The sequence below is a fragment of the Grammomys surdaster genome, unplaced genomic scaffold (genome assembly GCF_004785775.1).
Source record: "Grammomys surdaster isolate TR1022 unplaced genomic scaffold, NIH_TR_1.0 185, whole genome shotgun sequence".
Lineage (NCBI taxonomy): Eukaryota > Metazoa > Chordata > Mammalia > Rodentia > Muridae > Grammomys > Grammomys surdaster.
The window spans coordinates 16,041,732-16,049,263 of record NW_021604630.1 but is presented as its reverse complement, the minus strand read 5'-3'; positions in this window follow the sequence as shown (position 1 = coordinate 16,049,263).

Genomic DNA, 7,532 nt, shown 5'->3' with positions numbered 1-7,532 from the left:
TTCTAGGGGTTGAACTCAACTCTGCACACTTGCACAGTGAGTACTTGACCATCTTAGCCATCTCCTAAGTCCAATTCAGTTTTCTGCCATAATACCTTACTTTTCCCAGAGTTTTGTGCCAAATCTATCCCATCATTAGGGCACAGCTTGGGGTGGCTCAACTCCCCACAGAAACAACACCTCTTAGGAGCACCTCTTCACCCCAATTCACTTTGCTAAGTGCTTGCACCAGAGTAAGCAATCTATCACAAACATTAAGAGCCTGGCTTGGGAATCAGACAAACTTGGGGGTGAGTTTTTATACTCACTGACACATGACTTTTGGGGGATCATTCGATGACCTTAAACTTCAAATACAAGTAATAACTAATCTATTCCTCAATAGGATTGCTGAAGATATTGATAATAGTATGCATATAAAATGTTTACTGTAAGAGTATGTAAGTGTATGCATTAAGACTTTTTATGTGTATTATATATAATTTTATATATTTTATTATCTATTTATCTATTTATCAAATCTATATCTCTATCTATGTCTATCATCTATCATCTATCTATCTACCTATCTATCAGTATTTGTTGCACAGAAAAAGACCTGCTTTCTTAATACTGGAACACTAGAGTTTGAACGTGAGTTTTACCATGAAGATCTCAAGAATGGTAACTGCATTTATAAGTTCAATGTTAGGACACAGATGTAGTTTATAAAATGTGCCAAGGAGTTTAAAAGTCAGACTAAAATAGTATTTCCTCCTCCCCTCTCCCCACCCTCTCTCCTTCCTTCCTTCCTTCCTTCCTTCCTTCCTTCCTTCCTTCCTTTCTTCTTCCTCTCTTCCTTCCTTCCTTCTTACATTAGATTCATTTACTCTTTCAAAACAAGTTACTCTGTTATCCACCAAATGCCCGGGATTTTATAATGCACAGAATTGAACAATGATTTTCTGAAAGAACAAAGCTTTATTTCCACTTATGAAAGGACAACCTCTTAAACTTAAAAAGTATATGTGGGAGTATTAATTAAAGGTCTGAAGCCATATTAAAAAAATATTTAAGTAATATATATGCATGTTTTTCACAGATTGAATTTTATTTTAGGTTAGCTTTGAGCAGTAAAATTAATTTTATGCTATAAAAGGAATTCATTTCAGCTTTTGACTTAATTTCTTTAAAAAAAAATCTAAGTGTGGGAAAATGCAAATTTTGTAAATGTATAATGTATAATTTGAAATCTTCAGGATTCCAGCAAAAAAGAGCTGACAGGAGACAACTTGCTTTCTCCTTGTTTCTTTCTGGGTTTATTTTCCCCTCATAGGCACTCTTCGTCCCTGTTTTTAGAAACCAGGAAACTAGTAGACAGAAATAGAAATACTCCTGCATACATGAACTATATATTCTTACAAGCACAGCATAAAATATTCAACAAACTCAGGTGCCTAAAGGCCAAAAAAGTCCAATACAGAAAAGTGGCAATGTCCATTAAAATTCGTCACCTTTCCCTGACAGAACAGTGTCACAGCAACATTTACCCAGTGACAGTGCCGTGTTTTCTCTTCATTCCTTCTCTTCAGTGTCCTTGAGTACTACTTTGTATCTCTAATGACTCATGACGGATTTGCCTCTTTGTCACTCTCAAGGTCAAGTTAGGACTGGTTAATAATAAGCTGATTTTGCATGAACAGTCTCATTGCAGAATAGTAACAAACATTTATTAAGTGTTTACTGTGTGCTACAGTTGCTGTTTTATGAGAATCTCCTGTTCAATTCTCACAGCATCTTTGGACATGGTTGCTACCTGTCTTAGTCAGGGTTTCTATTCCTGTACAAAACATCATGACCAAGAAGCAAGTTGGGGAGGAAAGGGTTTATTCACCTTACACTTCCACATTGCTGTTCATCACCAAAGGAAGTCAGGACAGGAACTCACACAGGGCAGGAAGCAGGAGCTGATGCAGAGGCCATGGAGGGGCGATGCTTACTGAATTGCTTCCCCTGGCTTGCTCAGCTTGCTTTCTTATAGAACCCAGGACTACCAGCCCAGGATGGCACCACCTACAAGGGGCTAGGCCCATTGACCATTAATTGAGAAAATGCCTTACAGCTGGATCTCATGGAGGCATTTCCTCAAGGGAGGCTCCTTTCTTTGTGATAACTCCAGCTTGTGTCGAGTTGACACACAAACCTAGCCAGTACACTACTCTCACCTCACATGTGAGAATGCTGTAGACTGTGAGCATTATGCTTCATAGTGGGATGATCAGTTCTCTGGGATACTGGAGCTGGAACCTCACCTTTGGGCTACAAAGGTGTCTCCTAATCTTAAATTGGGTTTTTACTCTTCTGGTGGTAGAAATCAAAACCCAGGCCTTGGGCATACTAGGTGGGCACTTACCTCATCACTGAATGAAATCCCCGCCCCACTAAGGTGGCTAATGACACACTAAAAGCCCAGACTTGCTTACCATGCTCTTTTAGATGGATGGGATCAAAGGCAGACCCACTCGTGTGTGCTCTAATTACCCTCCTCTGAAACAGTTACATGTGTTGGATTTGAGACTCGCCCTACATTCTCAGTTCTCTCCCAGGATCATTTAACTTCATAATTATGCAAGCTTCCACCCGTCTAAATGATATACCGACTTGACTTATTCCTTTAGCTGAAAGGTAAAAACCAAATCCATTAAAAAAAAAAAGAGCAGGAACGTAATCAAAATTTTTCCTGAATCATCTTAATGAGAAATTGGTACCCGGAGACTTCAGTTTTCTTGAAGTGGTAATTAGCTCCATGTCCATCTTGAATGTATCTCCTCTCTGGCAGTGCTTTGTCTAACAATGCAGCATAGGCTGTGTGAGGCACCGCCATGGCTGTCAAACATCTTCCACTCTCCTTGAAGACCACGGTGCGTATATTTATTGCTAAGAGGTGAGGTAACCAGTGTCTTCCTGGCATTGGATAAAGATGGGTTGTCATAATTTGTCAGTCCCTGTACCTTTCTCTTCCCTTTCCTGTTCCTCCTGACCTGTCACTCACCACTTCCTCCCATATGTCACCCCAGTTGATCTGACATAGCTCTTTGTTCATGGTTCACAGTTCTGTCGGGTGAAAGGCATTCTTTCAGAACCTCACCTTTGCAAACTTGTGCAAAGAAAAAATAATCACAGCAACTTGCCGTTACTTATTTGTTGTAAATTTGCATTCTGCACGAGTAATTTTCTTTATCAAGATCTTGCAAAAATATGTCAATGCATACCTCCCAGTAGCATAAAATATTAATCTCTACTTTATCAGCTTAACACTCTCTATTTCTTCAAACTTAGACACACTCACACAAGGGCCCAAACTATCTTTCTTAAATTTCTTAAATTAAATTTCCCACAATGGGTCATCATTTCCTCCACTTACTCTCAAATTCTTGGCTTCTTTCATCATTATTGTTACATATTATCACTATATATAATGTGTGTGTGTGTGTGTTTATGCATGCGCACATGTGTGTGATATACACACATAGTGGTAGACCATTTGGTATTGCTCGTATATGCATATGTGTTTAGAATGAAGCACAGGGAATGGATGATATCTTCAGTGCTAAGCCCTGTGATAAACTTATTCCTCCTCTCTTAGCAGCAGTTAATAATTACCTGTAGCAGTGACTCTCACTTCCTTAAGTGGGTCCTGGGGCATGAACTCAGGTCTGCGGCTTGGTAGCAGGCTTTACCTGCTGTGCCATCTTTCCCTCTTCCCTGAAATGATTCCTAGTGATCTTCTGCCACACCCATAGATCAGTGCTTAGCTCAGTCAGAGAGGCTTCTTCCAGCACTGGATGGAAGCAGATACTGAGACGCACACCCAAACATTAGACAGAGCTCAAGAAACCCCACTGAAGAGCTGGGGTGGGGAAGGATTGTAGGAGCCAGAGGAGAGGAGAACACCGTGAGAACATGCCTACTGAGTTAACTAAGCAGGGCTTATAGGGCCTCCCTCATGCAGATTAAGCAGCAATCACAGAACCTGCAATAGGTCTGTGCTCGGCTCTCTGCATACATGCTGTGGTTATTTAGATTGGGATTTTTGTCGGACTACTAACAGTGGGAGTGGGGTTATCTCAGACTCTTTTGCCTGATCTTGGGCTCCTTTCTTCCATCATTTGGCCTTAAAATGAGGGTTTGTGCCTAGCTTTATTGTATTTTATATATTTCAAAAATCTGTTGATATCACTGGGAGGCCTGCTCCTTTCTGAAGGGAAACAGAGGAGCAGTGGATCTGGGGGAGAGGGTAGTTGTGAGGGGGTGCTGGTAGGAGGAGAGGTTGCGGTCAGGATGTATTATCTGAGAGAAGACTAAAATGAAAAAGAAAAGAAAAACAATTGCTTATAGTTCATCTAGTGGCAGAGCTTGTGAGCCCTCATCCCCACTGGAATGTCAACTGGTTTTGTCATTGTACAAGTCTTAAATGATCATATGTCTGAGATTTCACGGTTGCAGCTTCCCTGTCATATATAGATGTTATTTTCTAACATATGTCCCTGTCTTCTTTCTGTTGCTTACAATCTTCTCATCCCCCCCGTCCCCTGAGCCTTAGGTGTAGCGCTCAGGGTGTAGACGCAGCTATCAGTTGGTGTTGGGCATCTATCTGCTGTTCTCTGTCTTTGACCAGTTGTGGGTTGCTCTAATGGTTTCCAGGAAAGTAAAAATGAACCATGAAAGGTGGGGGGAGAAACTCTAAAGGAGGGGATAATGGGACACAAGTGCTGTGGGGGAAATGGGGAAAGTGTGTGAGGATATAACCGGGAAGGGGGTGGGGAGGGCAACATGGCAGAGGACATAGAACATTAAGCTTGTTTTAAAAGACCCATAGGCAATAGTACTATTTTATATTTATCTAGAAATACATATATGATATGTATATACATATAGGTATATAGTATGTGGAAGCAGCGAGAGAGAAAGAGAGACAGAGAGAGAGGGAGAGGGAGAGGGAGAGGGAGAGGGAGAGGGAGAGGGAGAGAGAGAGAGAGAGAGAGATTGAGAGAGATTATGATATTATTTTATAAAACTTTCCCTTTCTGGGGTTTCTCTCGATGTTAGATGTTCTTTACTTACCGTTTAACATCATTCTGTGTCAATGAAATCTGTAAAATGTTAAATAATTGCAGCTGGATGTGGTGGTATACTTGGGAGGCTGGGGCAGGAAGATTGCTGAAGTCAAAAACTAGCCTGTTTTGCATAGTAAGTTCTCAGTCAGTCAGGGCTCTATAGCAAGGCCCCGTTGCTGTTTTTAAATGGTTAAATGATTGGTATGGCTTTCACCATGTGTAGTTTAAAATGTCACTTTAAAAACATTTCAGGATATTCAGCTCCTATGTAGACTCACCGAAGTCACGAATCTCTTATCTCATGACACAGAACTAGATATTGTATCCAATTGCTCAGACCACACACACACAGGTCAGGCTCAGGGAGGTTCAGAGGAAAGCACTGATGCAGCATGTGACTAGCTGGGGAAACCCTTGCTTGACATGGGATGTGGGCAAGGTGTTGTTGTAGGTACCTGGGACTCTATCCCATGACATAGGATATGCATGCCTCTGCTTAAGACAGGCTGCTGTCAATTTATCTATGGTGTCTGTTGTGAGCCAGGCTAATCCAAGGGTTTCTCAGAGGCCCACCTTAAAAATAAAAAGGACTTGGTAGGGGCAGACTTGGTAGGTCCACTCTGGGGCTGGGGCCAAGCCCTCAAAGGAGTCAGTCTGTGGTTTCTGGGAACTTGCCTCCTACCCTTGGACTTTGGTTATCAGTCAGTCCTAGCGCAGCTGGGTCTGTGGTATCCCGTATTCTCTTTGACAACATTGCTTAATCAGCTTTCTCTGTTCCATTCTCTCCCTGCAAACAGTTTATACCATGCCGTGTTTCTTAATAAGCTTGCTTGGCATACGGGGAAATACGGAGACAAAGTGTGGAGCAGGACTGAAGGAGGGGCTGACCGGAGACTGTCCCACCTGGGGATTCATCCCATGTGCAGTCACCAAACCCAGACTCTATTGTGGATGCCAGGAAGTGCATGCTGACAGGAGCCTGATATAGCTGCTTCCTGAGAGCCTCTGCCAGAGTCTGACATATATAGAGGCAGATGCTCACACCCAACCACTGAACTGATCACCGGGTCTCCAACGGAGGAGTTAAAGAGAACATTGAAAGACCTGAAGGGGTTTGTGGCCCCATGGGGAGAGTGACAATACCAACCAACCAGAGCTCCCAGGGTCTAAACAGCCAGCCTGGGAACATACATGGAGAGACACATGGCTCCAGCGGTATATGTAAGGGAGGATGGTCTTGTCGGGCATTGGTGGGAGAAGAAGCCCTTGGTCCTATGAAAGCTGGATGCCTCAGTGTGGGAAGAATTTGAGGGCAGGGAGGCTGGAGTGGGTGAGTGGGTGGGGTACACCCTTATAGAAGCAGGAGGAGGGGGGATGGGATAGGGAGTTTCGGGGTGGGGGGAAATGGGGAAAGGAGATAACATCTGAAATGTAAATAAATAAAATATCCATTTAAAAAAATAAAGACATAGATTGTACGAGACTTTCTGATCCAAAACCTTCCTATATTTATTATTTTTTGATTCCCTGGCCCTCCCCCTCAGGAACTTGTCACTGAAGAATGAGCCGCTGGTCTAGCTCGGGTTTTGGACTAAAGCATCATGCTCCAGGAAATGTCAGGGTAGGCACGTTCTTCTTCCAAGGCCTGCTTCTTCAATTCATGGGAAAAGACAGCCTTCCAGGATACTGCAAGCTTCACCCTATGAGGCTCCAAACACATTGATCAGGGGTGAAGAGGACCCATCTTCACTGGCTTGGTCTTTGGATGGATACCAGCTAAAAAAAATATATCATGGCATGGACAACTGAAGACATAGTGGCTTTCTCTTTGTTATAGATGCCTGATTTTCCCTACCTACACCTTGATCTGGGCTCTGCCAGGGTGTGTAGGGTGGCAGAAATAGCTTGGAAGGGTAGGGTTAGGTCAGGCAAGGCACAGGGTGGCAAAGGAACCATTCTATAGGGATTGAGAGGGAGTGGGAAGGAGAGTATCATGTGGGCAGAGGTGTAAGTTGATCTCCAAACTTCACTCTCCCACCCACTTCACAAACAAAGCACGGAATCAAATTATTAAGAACCTTTGGGGCTCAGCACTTGCTGTTCTTCTTCTAAAGGACCTTCTGTAATTCCAGCTCCATGGGATCGGATGCCTCCCAGCTTCCATAAGCACCTGCAATGCCATGTATACACCAACATGTAGATACGTATACATACATGAATAAAAATAATAAAACAAAATAAATCTTTAAAGATTATTAAGACTTTCAGCAGTGTTACTACAGACAATAAAATCCACTTGTGTGGGTCTTTTGATTGGGACTTTGTCCAACCCACTGCATGAAGCCAAATTGCCCAGGAACAGGGTGAAGGAGTTGGTATGTAATTCACAAAGAGGTAAAGTCTGAACAAACAACTGTTTTAAAATAAAACAGGGAG